This window comes from Physella acuta, unplaced genomic scaffold (assembly GCF_028476545.2).
Source record: "Physella acuta isolate Inbredline_101_S28 unplaced genomic scaffold, ASM2847654v3 ptg000578l, whole genome shotgun sequence".
Classification (NCBI taxonomy): Eukaryota; Metazoa; Mollusca; class Gastropoda; family Physidae; genus Physella; species Physella acuta.
In genome coordinates this window covers 204,665-221,773 of record NW_026732097.1, presented here as the reverse complement: position 1 = coordinate 221,773, position 17,109 = coordinate 204,665, and positions in this window count along the sequence as shown.

Sequence of the window (17,109 nt, the reverse complement as noted above, 5' to 3'; positions counted from 1 at the left end):
AAAAAAAGAATTAACATCTCTCCCGATTGTAATCGTGTTTTTTGTTTAATTCAACACACACACACACACACACATATATATATATATATATATATATATATATATATATATATATATATATATATATATATATATATATATATATATATATATATATAATCATATATTATTATATCTGTGGAGCTGCAACATATCGAAATTGTATCGAAAATTCGGGTAATTATTTGTCGATTAACTTTATCATAAATGTTAAAGATATTTTCATGGCTGTTCCGTGTGGGCATTGGTGGGCGGCTATTGTGACGGTGAGCCGTCATAGTGGGCCCCTATGGTGACAGTGGTGGGCCCCTATAGTAACGTGCATCACTAAAATTGCGATAAGTCCCCACAGTACTGTCGTCCTTACCTATAAAAAGCTGTCAGTTCTATATCTCGCTATTGTTATACCTTTAACATACCACCTTTATCTTTATGCATTTAAACACGTAACGTTTTAACTTCAATAAATGTCACAATTTAAATAAAAAATGCAAAGGAGATATAATTTTTTATTAAATTTATGACTGATATTCAAATTAATTTTTACGCATAAAAAAGCCTGACTATTTGTCAAGTTTAAGAAAGGCTTGGTCACATTAGCGAGCCAACGACCCGTTGAATGTGTGCTTGCTCGCGAGCCTTCCCATTCATCAACATTATCACCATACACACTTGAGCTAATCTCCGAATATTGCTCTTTTGATCTCCCGACTTACCGGCCCTGCAGCCTATACGACGATAAGGGCATATTCTACGGGCTACAAGGGGGAGCAATCGACAACAAAACACTTGATGTGATAGATATTTCAGTCGGGAATGACGGGCCCTGAATATGAGAAATGTAAATACCGAATTGGTTAGGACAACTCATGTTTTTCAAACTTGTAGAAGTGTATTCAGAAACCGATCCACGAGTCTTTAGTTATGGTCGTGTTTTAGAGGATACGGGTCTGAATCGATGACATATTGTATGTATTTTATTCCTCTAAGATACGGACCCGCTTAGGAAAATGTTCTTGTCTAAAATTAATGAGAGTTTGATAAGTCCGGATCAAAGAAAAGATCTGCATATATGATGAACACTATCTTTTTTTATGAAAAAAATTAAATTAAATTTTTAAAAATTCTTTGTGTTTCCGTTCATTCATAGAATAGGTTCATTATAATACGAAAAAGTTGCAAATTTTTCTGCCTTTAATATTGACGTAGTAAGCGGCAAAAAAAAAAAAAAAAATTACCAAAAAAAAAAACAAAAAAAAAAACAACTTACCACGCTACGAAATACTGATCGATTTGAAAAGTTTAAGCTGCTACTAATAGGGCTAATGTCTGTATACTTTCATTTCACTTCTAAGTAATACGCCTACTGCTAGTACTACTCTACATACTCTCATAGCATTCAGCTACTAATACCACTATACATAATTTCATTGTACGGCTGTTTCCCACTATTATACTACCATCAGTGGCGTCGCTATGTCGGGTGTCACCCGGTGCGGCAGTTCGTGGTGTCACCTCCCCCCCCCCCCAAGTAACAAAGTATATATATATATATATATATATATATATATATATATATATATATATATATATATATATATATATATATATATATATGCCTACATAGGCCTACAATGTAAATATATGCCATATATATATATATATATATATATATATATATATATATATATATATATATATATATACACCTACATGTTTGTGTAAAAGCTTTAATCACCGCAGACGTAAATGTAACGATGTTTATCTTTAATCTGTTAATAATACAGTTGAATGTGGCATTGTTTTCATTAAAGTTAGCGCGTTTACGTTATGGTGTCACCCCCCCCCCCCCTTGTAATAATTGACGATTTATACATTTAACTTTAATTAATCATTAATGGAACTGGCAAAAAAAGCATTTCTCTTCTGTACATTTTGCAGTGTTTTGCATTGGTGTCACCCCTCAAAATGGATTGTAGGAAAAAAAGTCACAGGAAAAAAAAACAGGAAAAAAAAACACAGAAAAAAAGTCACAGGAAAAAAAGTCACAGGAAAAAAAGTCACAGGAAAAAAAGTCACAAATATATATTTGCATGATATGTGTTAATACTTTTATGTATTAAATAATTAGAGAGTGCAAATTAACTTAGGATTAATTAAATGTAATGTAATGTGTGTAGGCTGTATACGCATAGGAATTTTTATAATTCATCTTAAAATATTTATTATGAAGTATGTAGATTGTAATTATTTTAAACTTAAGATTAGTAGCATTTAATAGAATGCTCCAAAGTCCACGTTTTTCATCGTGTTTTTTTTTTTTAATACCAATATTAAATTACCGTGAAATGGTAAGTTCGTCGGACTTGCTGCCCTCAACTCATGGCAACAATAGTTATGTTTAGTTCAACCACCTTTACTGCCCACATTTATCACGCTCATTACATAACAAAACTTAGGATCAAAACAGAAAGCCGACAAGGTTCAAAGGCTGTCATTGACGCATAACGTCAACAACACAAATATGTTCGGACAATGCCTACTGAGGAGAGGCCGACCAGAGAATAGCCTACAGCAAAATGTGCCTAAATTTCTTTTATAATTAACTTTTCTACCGCGTATTTTACTAAATACGTAACAAAAGTTGAGATTGTTATGTTAATTATCTTAGAGTATTTTTACTTACAATTGTTATAAATCATAATGCTATTAACGTCTATAAATAATTTATGCTATCAAAAAATACAACCCACAACAATAAACATACACAATTTACAATTCTTAACAAATTAATAAAAATATTTCTAAAAATATTTTTGTGACTTTTTTTCTGTGACTTTATTTCTGTGACTTTTTTTCCGATAAAATTTTTCCACTGTGACTTTTTTTCTGTGACTTTTTTTCCTAGCAAAAACTGTGACTTTTTTCTGTGTTTTTTTTTTCCTGTGACTTTTTTTCCGTTTACCCTCAAAATGGTGACTACCATTACCAGTATAACTTTCGGATAGTTTTATTGAGGTTACAGTTTTAAACATACTATTTCAATACTTAATAAGAAGGCTGTAGTTTAGTGGTTCTCAAACTTTTTTTGGAGTAACCAAACCACACCAGTTTCATAAGCGCATTCACTGAATAGTTCTATCATCGGCAATGACAAAATTCTATTGTATAAATATATGGGTCAGGTGTACGTCTTGACCACCGCCGAATCTCTGAGACTGACTCACTGAACCCATGGGGTTCGATCGAACCGCGGTTATAGAAGGCTTTTACCTCTCTCGATATACATGTATAGATAAACTCAAGTGTATATATATATATATATATATATATATATATATATATATATATATATATATATATATATATATATATATATATATATATATATATATACCTATATATCAACTATACATAGAGAAGAGAGAGAGGGAATATATAGTATATATATATATATAAATATATATATATATATATATATATATATATATATATATATATATATATGTTACGGTCAAAGCCCGAAGTCGGCCAATGCTAGGATTGGCCGGCCAATCCGCGCATTGGCCAATATCGCCTCCCATAGGTCGGTCAAAGTCCGAAACTTTGCTTGATTTCGGCCTTTGGCCGGCCAGTCCGCGGACTGGGCCAAAGTCTTAATTAGAAGATCATCTGGCTAGGGACGACCGACCAAAGTCTGAATTAGAAAATCATGAGCAGATTTTGGGTTTTTTAATGCCGTAAGGATCATGAAATTAAGTCTTTATTGATTATTAATTAAAGTAAATGACAGAAACATTCAAATTTTTTATTGTACTATAGTCTCAATCAATCAATATTATCATTTGTTACAACAAGTTGAACTTTTATGGCATTTAGAATTACATAGCAGCTTGTTATTTTTACACTTGCAGCGATTTGTTGTGCACTTGGTTGTGCAATTGCAGCGAGTGTAGCCTTGGCCCCCAGTCAATGATTGTGAAGATGCGATGGTTCGTAGTGATTTTTCCTCAGTGCCAACTGACGACAATTAGAGCAGTTTTTCGTGAAGAATTGAAAACTCACTTCTAGCATACAGTTGTTTTAGAACACCATGTTTATTTCCTAATTTGTAGAAACCGCCCTCGACGCTCATGACAACTGCAATCACGCTTCGGGGATCACCGCGACCTCTGTCAACATCTGGAACACGGATGCGTACATTGTCACCCACTTCACCATCTTTAAATTTTGTATTTGATGTTTTAAGCATCATAGCACCTTGATTTTGCAAGCCAGTATGAGCTGCTGACCTGTGTTCCATGATGTCTTGTTTATTGTGACACAATCTGCAGGTAATGTTCCCTCCGTACCCTTCGTCTGCTTCATTGGGTACTCCACAAATAGCATGGACATCTTTGCCACAGGATCCACAAGAATGAGCTACACTACAATGTTTTTCACAAACTATACAGAATCTGTTGGCCACATTATTGTCACGCAACTGGTCTGGACGTTCCGCCACGGCAGCAGATGTGTTAGCTGAGGATGTAGTTGTATTTATGGCAACCTCCATTTCTTGTTCAATGTTCTCAAGATCTTCCTCAGTAACTATTTTATTGAGAGCCTCTCTTGGTAGATTTGAAGAGCTAAGTCCCACTTTTGCTTTGCATCCAAACAAGGCTTTGTATGGTGATTGTTGGATTCCTTGATAAAAATAGCGATTTTTCATAAATTGAATGAATTTGAGACTCTCAGCCCAATGAGCTGATTCATTTGTTTGCATCCATGTCATCATCATGTTTTGAACATCTTGGTTGGCACGTTTTACTGAACCTTGGCTTTGGGTATGCCTTGGTTTTCCGTGAACTAGTTTAAATTCAGGCCACATGTTCTTTAGTTTAGAAATAACTTGATTCACAAACAAGTGCTAAACAATACGTTACTCACAATGAAACCGCACCCTGAATAATGAAAACGCGATCACAACTTAGTATAGATAGAACATTGGACAGGACGTCCCGGCTAATGCGCGCATTGGCCGGCCAATGTACAAAATACGCTGTCAAGTTTAAGCACTTCGGGCTTTGGCCAGTACGTCCCGGCCAGTGCGCGCATTGGCCGGCCAATGTACGAAATACGATCTAAGTTCTAAGTTCTTCGGGCTTTGGCCAAGAGAGCCGGCCAATCCGCGCATTGGCCGGCCAATCCTGGGTTTGGCCGCACTTCGGGCTTTGACCGTAACATATATATATATATATATATATATATATATATATATATATATATATATATATATATATATATATATATATATATATATATATATATATATATATATATATATATATATATATATATATATATATATATATAATGATTATTTGTGGTACATCATTGGAAAAAGTGCCATATTGTGTAAGTCTCACAGAAAAGCGATTCTCACCGCTAGTGGTATAGATCAACTGATGTATATCAAGTCCGTCAATAGTTGAACAAACACGAACCTCAAACACCCCAACATACGTGTAGTGGTAATTCAAATCGCATTTAAATACTTCCCCAGCTTGTTAACAACGCCGATCGAATTCTGTTTTCTTGAATATTTGAAACGATTTCCGTTTAGCGTGCCGGGAAACAGCTTTGATAGGTCACGTGATCCGACGTTAACACTTGAGCTCACAGAGAGCTTGGCTTACCAAAAACCGCTGGTCGGGAGCGGAGATTCATGACCCTCAATTAAACGATGAGATTAGCCCTCATCGTCGCGCGCCTTCTAATCCTATCAAAGCCAAATGCGCTTTTACCGCGAGAATAGATTAACCTTGTACACGTATACGGAGAAGAAAAAAAAAGGGGGGGGGGGATATTAGTAACGGAAACAACAAGGATCTTCCCGTTGGTCAATAGCTTTCGCGAAGATAAACATATCACTACACGAAAGTTGTGTGTTTAGCGGCTGGACGAATTTGTTTGGCTCGTCGCGGGGTTGCTGGCTTATCAAAGTCCGTCTTGTGTGTGCATAGCTTACGATCTCTGTCGTGTCCTGGTCCATTACTTAGTGAGACATTGACAAGGAGAATATGATACTCCTTCCCCCCCCCCCCCCCCCCCCCCACAGCTTTACCCAGTAGACATCTTGGACATTTGTTTACCAAGGCTTTCTCGTTGGACTGTCGAGAATTTAACGAGAACGGCGAAAGAGTGAATAGATTCTGATAATAGGATTATAATAGAGGTTAAGAGGTCCCGTCGTGCGAGCCGGGAGGGTGCTAGTGTGAATATGTATGAAGTGATATGCGATACAGCGTCTATCGTTACGGCGACGTATAAACCTATTTGAACGCGGTCCCTCTGGCTTGTTTTCTTATGGATTTGCCTAATCTGTAATAAAACACATTTAATTCTACATGACTGGGTTTTAAACACAAGCTATGGTTTAAAAAAAACTGTATGTGTGTGTGTGATTGTGTGTGTATGTGCGTGTGGGCGTGCAGAAAATGATGCCATATGGTGTGGCTAACGTTACATATGCTCGTGATGTAAACAAGAATGTTGAGTTTATAAAAAATATGGAAGAAACAAAAAAATCGAAATGTCACGAAACAATACAAAAAATAATGACATTTTTTGAAGAACTTATTTCGTGTTTTATCGATAATTACTCAGATGCTGATGTAACAGATTGTGTAGATAACAAGAGTTTATCTACCAGTCAGGGGTCGTCTACAACTGTCGAGCTTATCCCCCCCCCCCCTCCCCCTTTGCCACAATATGTAACACATCCCTAAAACTACGTCACACATCAGCTTACCCAACCTACCTAACCCCGAATAGCAGCTTTTCTATTTAGCACCAGTTATTTCCTACAATATAATTTGATATGGGTCAAGGTTAGATACTGGGACCGCGGTAGAGCGATGGACTGCTAACCCGAAAGTCTCGAGTTCGAATCAGTAGAACGTCCCTGAGTCCACCCAACTCTGAGGTATACCTTACTCAAGTTCCGGAAAGTAAAGACGGCTGTGCATAGTGCTGACCACACTATCCTTTCACATGCCGAGGTCACGGAAACAGGTGAACTCTACTTCACTTGCATCCAGAGTTTCTTCCAGGCATCTCTTTATCTGTGTCCGCCCCGCCCCCCCCCCCCCCCCCCGAAAATAGTGTTAGGTTCATGTTTAAACACATGTCACCGGCGGAGTCGAGGTTTTATAGGCAGTCGACTAGCACCCATTTTAAGCAAACGTTATGAAAAAAATAGAGAATCGATCCTTCATGTTGGTATCACAAAAGAGTAAAAGTACATTTAACACGAAATCGATTACAACTTTATCGATACCCGTAAATACAAGGATCGACTAAACAAATCCTTCCCCGTGGTAATAAATTGATAATCCTCGTAGGCTTAACGATGTGGCAACCATATTGCTTCACAACAGCTGCCCAGTTGAAACTAAACCAGGTGTCTCCAAACTTTTCAGCCCGATGGCCGCATTAACTATCAAATGTCAGTTCGGGGACCAGAGTTTCTTCAAGACATCTCTTCGGAGTGGTACCCCCCCTCCCAACGAAGAACGTGTAACGCCCCCCCCCCCTTAACGAAATATAATTTATATAGAAATATGTACAAATTTCAAGTGTCCCCCCCCACGGAGAAAAAAGTGTGAAAGAAACACTGTGGGTGGCCAACAACATACTCGAGGTCCAAGTTTGCTCTCAAATTATTCTTCACGTATTTCAACCTTGAAAATATTTGTTCACACAGGTATCTTGTTCCAAAATTTAAAAGGTACTTTGATGCAATTTTTTTTAATATTAGGAAAATCTTCCTTTTGGAAAAACTTATAAAAACCCACCCGCCCTTCTTTGAACGTGTCTCTAATGACCTCCAGCTGCAATTCATCTTTGCAACTGGCCACATTTGCTTCAAATGGGTTCTGAAACAGTTTCACTTTTCTGCATTTGAATCCAAGTCAGAAAACCGCTACTGAAACTGCAGCTTGAAGTCTTTGATGATCTCGTATGCAAATGACGTGGGCAACTCAGTGGTTGCTTCAGCCGTAAAGACTTGAACTAATGAGAGTGCGTCAAGTTGTTGGCTTGTGCTTGTTCCAAAAACATAACAAGTTTGGATCTGAAGGCCTTTAGGTGGGTGTATAGATCACTAAGTTTCCATCTCTTGTAGTTTTAGGTTCAGAGGCCAATGTCTATACCCTTGTGGCTTGCCTTTACTTTCAAGGAAGTCGCCTATTTCCTTTCTTAACTTAAATACTCGGCTCAGAAAAATGTCTCGCAAATTAGCCATCTTACTGCTAAGAAATATGGTAAATCTTGCGATTCTGAATATCTTTTAACATGTCTCTGAATTATCTATATTCTCTCTGGTAACAGTGTCATACATTCTATGTAGGGAAGCCAGCTCTTGTGTTATGTTCAGGTCTTCATCCACACCTCTAATGAACACAAGAAGTTGAGATGTGGAACATCTGGCCCGCGGGCCGTAGTTTGGAGACCCCTGAACTAAACCAACGCCACGAACCTATAAATTTGGTGCTGACATTTTACATAACATGTGTACACATGTGTAGATACTGGCATAATCATTACGTAATTCAACTGAGGTGGCTTTCAGGCTAAATAAAATTATTTCGTTTTAAAATTATCTTAAGTTTGTTCTAACATTTTTTTTTAGTCCTACCTAGTTCAAAACAGAAGCGTAGGAGATAATGTTGCATCGGTATAGGACTTTCTATTCTGTTTTTCACAAATGTATATCTATTTAAGTTTATATGTATATAAATTTAAGTATATATATATATATATATATATATATATATATATATATATATATATATATATATGTATATATATATATATATAATGTCCCCGGCCACCGGGTGTAATTGAGTAGGGCTTCACATGTCTCAACCGATGTAAACTTGTGTTTTTTGGGCTGTGTTATGGTGTGTTTTCCCAAATAACACGGTTAAGTGGTTTTGTGTGGTTGAGTGGTTTGGTTGCATTGCATCGTGTGATTCAGTTGGGTAATTTATGTTCTAAACAATACGCTGTAGGAGGAAGATCAATATCTTAATAATACTTCCTGCTCATGTATTATACTTGCTACCCATGTTTTAAACTTCCTGCTCATGTATTATACTTGCTACCCATGTTTTAAACTTCCTGCTCATGTATTATACTTGCTACCTATGTTTTAAACTTGCAGTTCATGTTTTATACTTGCAGCCCATGTTTTATGTTTGCAGTCCAAGTTTTATACTTGCAGCCCATGTTATATACTTGTAGTTTTCACTTTCAAACCTGACGGTCTATGGGGCAAGTGAAGTAGAGTTCATCTGTTTCTGTGACCTCGGCATATGAAGAGATAGTGTGATCAGCACTATGCTTAGCCGCCTTTACTTTCCCTAACGTGAGTTAGGTACCCATCAGAGTTGGGTGGACTCAGGGACGGTCTACTAACTTGAGCCCGGATTCGAACTCGAGACTTACGGGTTAGCAGTCCAGCTCTCTACCGCTAGACCACTCCGTCCCCTTTATACTGGCAGCCCATGTTCTATACTGGCAGCCCATGTTCTATACTGGCAGCCCATGTTTTATACTTGCAGCCCATGTTCTATACTGGCAGCACATGTTCTATACTGGCAGCCCATGTTTTATACTTGCAGCCCATGTTCTATACTGGCAGCCCATGTTCTATACTGGCAGCCCATGTTTTATACTTGCAGCCCATGTTCTATACTGGCAGCCCATGTTTTATACTTGCAGCCCACCGTATCCGTGCTTTGTCAGAGAGCTGGAAGCAAGCGAGTGCGAGCCGAGACGAATGACACCACGTACGTCTTTGATTGACAGGTCACATACGTCCACGTGACGTCCATAGAGTGCGTCTGTTTTGGCTTGCATGGACTTAACAGAGGGGTCACGTGACCATATATTAATTATCTGGTTTAGGGTCACGAGCAAAGAGGGTGACCATAATAGTGACCTCAAGTGTTTTGATTTTACATGTCAACTGCAGTTAATATTTAAAGACTTCATTTTGTTTGGGTTTTTTTTTAAATAATAAAAAAATATTTTGTTGAAAGAAATATACTATCGTTACCCTCCTATATATTCACTTGTAATTCGTATGTAACCTTTATGCTCTTCTGATATTGTTCTTAATTTATTCTCTAAATATGTGTATATTATCATTTCATACCGCTCCTTTATTATTTTATTGTTCTCGTATTTCTATGTTACTCTTATCCCGTCTAGATTAAATTAATAGTTTAATAGCTCGTACAAACTGCATCAAACATTCGAACATTTTCGCAACTATCGTGGAAATGTTTCTCTCATTAGTTTACCTTTATAAAAGACAGTTCTATGTATGTAATTTAACTTCAAGGTTTTTCAAAAACCGTTTAAAAAAATAAAATATCTGGTTTGGAAATATTTTTTAAGGAAATAATGCAAATAGACAGGAAGCTACTTAAAGTGTCCTGTTGCTATTTAAAGGCCACGGCTTTATAAATAGAATCGGGAAAATCGCCATTTGAGGCCGGCGCTTTCTGTTTTTATACACCGGAAGTAGTGGACAGTGGGCAGTGATCAGACCAGCAATTGGGTACATTGTTTCCTAAATTTGTATCTGTTTGACCCCGCCGTATCATGTGACCTGTTTGTTTTAGGACGTGGGTCATCCGCTCTCCCCTCAGTCTGGCGTAGGGCGGGGTTCCATGAGAAAAACACCAAACTGACCGGACCATTATGAGGATTTCTATAGGCACGCTTCTGTTCTGAATAGGAATTTAGCCCAACCGGACTTGTTTTTTTTTTCGCCTTTTTTTAATTTCGTATTTTTCTTTTATGTTTCATTTCTGTGTAGTCGCCCACAAATCATCCGGCAAAGATATTAAAAACGTTGTGAATGATAGTTATTTTTATATTCGACTTTCACTCTTAATATAGGGCTGGAGTATTAAGTTAAGCTTGTCTTTGTTAGCCGTTTGTATTGGATTTAAATACTTTTCAATGCATTTAAATAATGAAAAAAATTGAATCAAATGAAAAAAAATTGTGATTCGGACACATTTTTCAAAAAAAAAAATAAAAAAAAAAATCAAGAGATTATTTCGCTGAAGTTTTCAAATACTTTGAAACATTTTCTTTGAACTTTCCATGATGAAAACTTAATTGCGGTGAAAACGGTTCCTAATTAACAAACTATTACGTTTTGATTACGCCTCGTGGTACCCCCTCTCTGGCGTTTATAAAACTCCACTCAAGTTTTCAAACTTCCACAGTCGCTTTTAATCAAATCCTGGCTGGGAATCTCTCGCTGGCGCGTTGATCTATCCAATCAAACGGACAATAGGACGTTCAGCTTGTCGACATTCATCCTGTTCCGGCTTCCCCCCTCCCCCCCCCCCCCCCAACTACCCCCCCCCCCTCCCTGGGATCAGTATGCACATGACAGCCTCTCCGAAATCGATTGGAGCAATATTATCCCCCTCCGCGAGTCAATAATGGCAACTAATATGTCAGAAACACTCGGCTCGGCCCAGGCGTTTTTCCACTCGTCACCCCCTCCCCCCACGTCCACTCCCTCTCACCCATTCCCCAAATCGAGATTTACTTTCTTCGTTTCGCCTCTGTCTTCTCCGGGGGGATGACTTTTCATTAAATCTCACTTCCCGTGTCCACGCAGCCATATTGAAACAATCGCACTTCACATACCTTTTTATTAAAGAGCGCCATTTGCATAGTTTGTGTCCGGCCCGCGGACCGTTGCTCCTATATTGGCGCGGGGTGCGAGTTTGTGGGTGCACGTGGCAGAGTTACCCTAGAACAAATCAGAGTTTGATGAATAATTGTCTCCCCTTTATTTCTCCATAATAGAAGATTAATAAAAACGGATTTATGCTTGGGTTTTTTCCCTTTTTTTTTCTTTCCCCCCTCCGCCCCGTTGATGTTGCGAGTCCGTAAGAATGCGCTATGCAAATAAAGCGCCCAAATTAGGTGTTCGTTTAAAGACAAGAGCGGGAGCGGGGAGGGAGGAAAAATCAATTTGTCAGGAGAAAACAGATGAAGAATTATACAAATTATTTTTAAACTGGCTCTTGATGTCTCCAGGAAATGTTTCATTAATTTCCTCTTTCCGGGCGAAGGACCCGACGGGTAGCGAGAACTGGGTCGCGTTTGGGTTCTACAAGCGGGGTCCCGGGTTCGAAAAGAAGCTACTAAATTAAGGGGAGGGGGGGGGGGGTGAGGCGGAAAGGGACGTAATTTGCTCAAAGGGAGATAACTGTTACAGTAGTTTAAAGGGAGAGAAGTCAAAACGCGGAGGATATTATTGGGAAATTGGAGTACGGTGACGCTGATTGTCTTCTCCTAGGGTTGATTTAGGTTTGTTTAACCCAGCTCATTTCTTCAGACGTGTTAAGACGCATTCTGGGCGTGAAGTATTTTACCATCAATCTCGCGAGATATGGTATCAATCGCCTCCCCACCGAGATCTCATCACTAACACGACCCAATCATCTCCCTGTTATGCCGTCTATTTTTGTTTCGTTATTCTGCTTTGTCGAGTTTTTGGTCCCCTGGTTGTATCCTTTAAAGACGTGTGTCAATGTGAAAACAAGTTTACAAGAATATTTTGTCCTGGCACATATAGTAACCGTGGTGTCAATCCACTACAAAAGAATTGTAGCCTCGAAGTAACTCGAAGTAAAATTAAAAGATTACTCCAGTAATATATTTCTTTGATAAGTTATTTCAGTGCGCGTATTATGTTATTTCCATGGAATTATAACATCCATCGTAAAAAGAAACTTTACTATAAATATTATTTCCTTGATATGTTATTTTCATAAAAGATTACTTGTGTTAAAAAAATATTCCCACTATTAATTATCTTCTTTAATAGATTATTTTAGTGTTAGATTTATTTGATAGGTTACTTCAGAGTCCGTGGAATAGTATTTCCACTGAAATATTATTTCCACTGAAATATTATTTCAACTGAAATATTATTTCAACTGAAATACTATTTTCATTGAAATAGTATTTCCACTGAAACATAGTTTCCATGGATCTTTTATATCCACGATAAATTATTTTTCAGATAAATATTTTTTCCTTGATTGTTATTTCCATAGCAGATTAGTTGCGTGAACTATTTCCACTGTTAATTATGTCCTTGAAATTTTATTTCCTTGACTGATTATTTTCTATAAATATTTCGATGTCGGTGAAATATTCGTTCACTCATAGTTAATATTTTCGTGAATATTAATTCCATTATAAATTAAATTTAAGAAATACAATATCCTTAGTAAATTATTTCAAAGAAATACTATTTCCTTGATAATAGACCGTTCTTACATTATTTCCGTAAACGTTATTTTGGTGAAAGATGATTTACGTGATGTATTGTATAAAAGATTATTTTCATAAAAGATTCTTTTCTGGTTAAATTTAACGAAATTTTAAATTAGAAAAAAAATGTTCAGGTTGTTTTTGTAAAAAAAAATAAACAACTCGAATGGCTTATATCCCAATAACATTTTTTCCCCCTAAGAGTGTCAGTTTGAGCTATTTCGTTATTGGTACGTATAGATGAATTAGACTGCAGAAATAAAGGACGCGTTTTCGATGCTTTTGATCAGGTGCAAAATGTTTGACAAAAATAAAAAATAATTTAGTGTAGACATTAAACTTACAGTGTAAGTCTGAGTGCTGCAGGTGAGTGTGGCAGTTTTTATAGACATGCTTTTCACTGCTCATGTCGGTGTTATTTTATGTACCAATTGGATCAGGCCAGATGCGTAGCGAGGGGGGGGGGGGGGCGGGGGTGCGGACCGCACCAGGTGACACCATTTAAGGGGGTGACACCAAGGCAAAAAATAGCAAAATATATAGAGAAAAACTTGAGGGAGGGTGCAAATCGAAAGTTCGAGGGGGGGGGGGGGTGGTGAAAATTTGAAATTTTGTCCCCGTGAAGGGTCGCTTCACCTCTGGGGGGGGGGGTGACACCATTAAGTGCCACACCGGGTGACACCCGACCTCGCTACGCCACTGTATCAGGCCATACCAGGATTCGAACCTCACACTCTCCACCTTCAGATCTAACACACCATCGTTTGAGTACACTGTCCTATATCAGGTAGCTGTGGCGCAATTAAAAAGGCGGGAAAATATGAGGCAGGTAATGCAGTCAAACGTTTGCACCGTGAAAAATTAAAATTAAAAAAAAAATGAAATTTAAATTGAAATTGAAATTTTGAGAAAACATATTTTTTAAAAGTTCTTTTATTAAAATACAACTCTCATGCATGATTGATTATTTTAAAGATCAGCCAACTCAAGATCTAGAAACATTCTGTAAGTACCCTGCTGGGTATAGAAACAGACAAAGGAAGGGACGCAATCATCATTGAAGGGAGATCATCCGTGATAAATCCATATTTGCACTAAATTAAGAAAACAGTGTCTACCCTATGCGCTAGTATAATTTTAGTAGAGAAAATTGTTTTACAGTCCAAACCCAAAAAAAAAAAAGAAAACCGCGAAATCAGTTAACATGTTTTAAGCATTTTTGTCTAATATTTCTTATTTTGTCAAATAGAATTGGCGCAAATCTAGTATTGTTACGTTTTTTACAACTATCGCAATGAAAAAAACAAAATGGTTTTTTCATGTTTAATTTGCGCGATTTATTTTTATCAATTTAAAAAAAAAAGAATAATTCCACAAAATATTATTTTCTTTATTTTAAAAAACGCTATCGCTTTTTTGTGTGAAATTGTAGAATAAAGAAGTCAACTTTATTGCAAAAGATAAAGACGCACATGTTTTTTAAACTGTTTTATTTTATATTTGTTAATAGCGTCCCTTGCATTGTCGCATATGGCGTGTGTTGGAATGGCCTACTGCCCTAATGCAATGGTGAATAAAATTAAAATTATTTTTAAACGCTCACAATGGAAACAACGAAAATTTGCCTGTGACCTGATTTTTATTTTACAAGTAAATAGTAACAGCGTTTTATTTTTTTTTTATATTCTTCAAAGGAGGTTAAGAGGAGTTTTAAATACAGAAGACCATGAAAGAGTGCAGTCCCTTTGCATAATACTCTCGACCTGATTACATCGCTTGTAAAAACTGTAGGCATCCCTTCTTTCCGCCACTTGAACTCTTTCTGCTAATGAATAGCTGTATTATTCTGGAACATTCTGTTAATACACTCCATTTCTTTGTGCCCGAACTATCATATTTACACACTGTCTGCAAACCGATTGTGTTTTTACAACGGTAGTTTCCTCCCTTTAATAATAACCTTTAAACTACGCTAAATTCCCTCCCTTATAAATGTCTGTTCAGCTATGCCACGCGCCCCCATACGATAAGGTCCTAAGCAGACAACATAAGATTCCATACAACCCGCTAGCTATTGTCAAAAAAAAACCTTCTACCCATGCATCACAAAGCCTCCACTATGTATTTCCCCTTTGTTGCTGCCAAGTTACGTTACGTAAAAAAAAAGATTAAAGGCATTTATATTTTTTATTCACAAAAAATAAATCTTTGATATCGCCTGTATTAAAATGCAACGGTAATTCCCGTTTTATTGTTATTATTATTCGACTATCAAAGAAATTTGTAACGCTCTCGTGCTATTGTATAGGCAACAAATATCTTTACCCTCTCCTGTTCAAGTTGACAAAAGCCCATGTAACAGGCGGGGGAGCATGGTGGGGAAGAGAGGGGGGGCATCTAGCGCACATGACAATGCAGTTTGTAGCGTCTTATAATATAAAAGTGGATTTAAAGTGCTTTAAAATAGCGGTATTAGGCATGGACTCACAACAGTTTTTACTCAACTTTTTTTTTTTTTAAATTCGGATGTCGCTACCCTCTTTTTCCATAACCCACTACCTCCCTCCTCCTCCATTCCTCCCCCACCGCCTGTAAAGAGTTCAGTAGCTGGGCACCGAGTCACTCGCTCGCGTGGGTTGTTTTTTTTTTTCCCCCGCCATTCACCGCGCGGCCCCGGATAGACACGCGCCCAAGATGGAGGCGTCCATTTCTAATTGGCTGTTGGTACAGATGCGCGCGGGTCGCGCGTGACATGACGTCACACGGTGTACATTTTAACACTTGGAATGCGCCCTCCGCGCGACGCGACAAAGACGGAGTTAACAAGGGCAATATGTTGAGCGGCCCTTCAGGGGGGTAGCGTATGTTATTCCTTGAAGGGGGGGGGGGGGGGGGAGGGCAGCGTATGTTGCTCCTTGAGGGGGGGGGTGGGTAGCGTATGGTGTTCCTTAGGGGGAGGGTAGCGTATATTGTTCCTGGGGGGGGGGGGTGTAGCGCATGTTGTTCCTTAGGGGGGGGGGGTAGCGTATGTTGTTCCTTAGGGGGGGGGGGGGGTGTAGCGTATGTTGTTCCTTAGGGGGGGAGTAGCGTATGTTGTTCCTTGGGGGGGGGAGAGTAGCGTATGTTGTTCCTGGGGGGGGGGGGGGAGTAGCATATGTTGTTCCTTGGGGGGGGGGGGGGGAGTAGCGTGTGTTGTTCCTTCATGGTGAGTAGAGTATGTTGTTCTTTCAAAGAGGGGGGGGGGTGGAGGAGAAGGGTTAGCGTATCTTGTCACCTCTGGGGCGGTGGCGTATGTTCTTCCTTTAAAGGGGTAACATATTGTTCCTTGGGGGAGGGGGTAACGTATGATGTTCCTTGGGGGAGGGGGGTAACGTATGTTGTTCCTTGGGGGGGGGGGGGACGTATGTTGTTCCTTGGGGGGAAGGGGGGGGGAACGTATGTTGTTCCTTGAGGGGGAACGTATGTTGTTCCACCGCCCCACCCTATTGCTTAGCTCAGTCAAGCTGAGTAACTCTAAAAATACTTCCCTCTCGCGAACAAAAAAACAGCGATTTATGATTTATTGTACATATATATTTGATAAATATGTGTGTGTGTGTATGTATAAGTATATATATATATATATATATATATATATATATATATATATATATATATATATATATATATATATATATATATATATATATATTTGTATAATATACA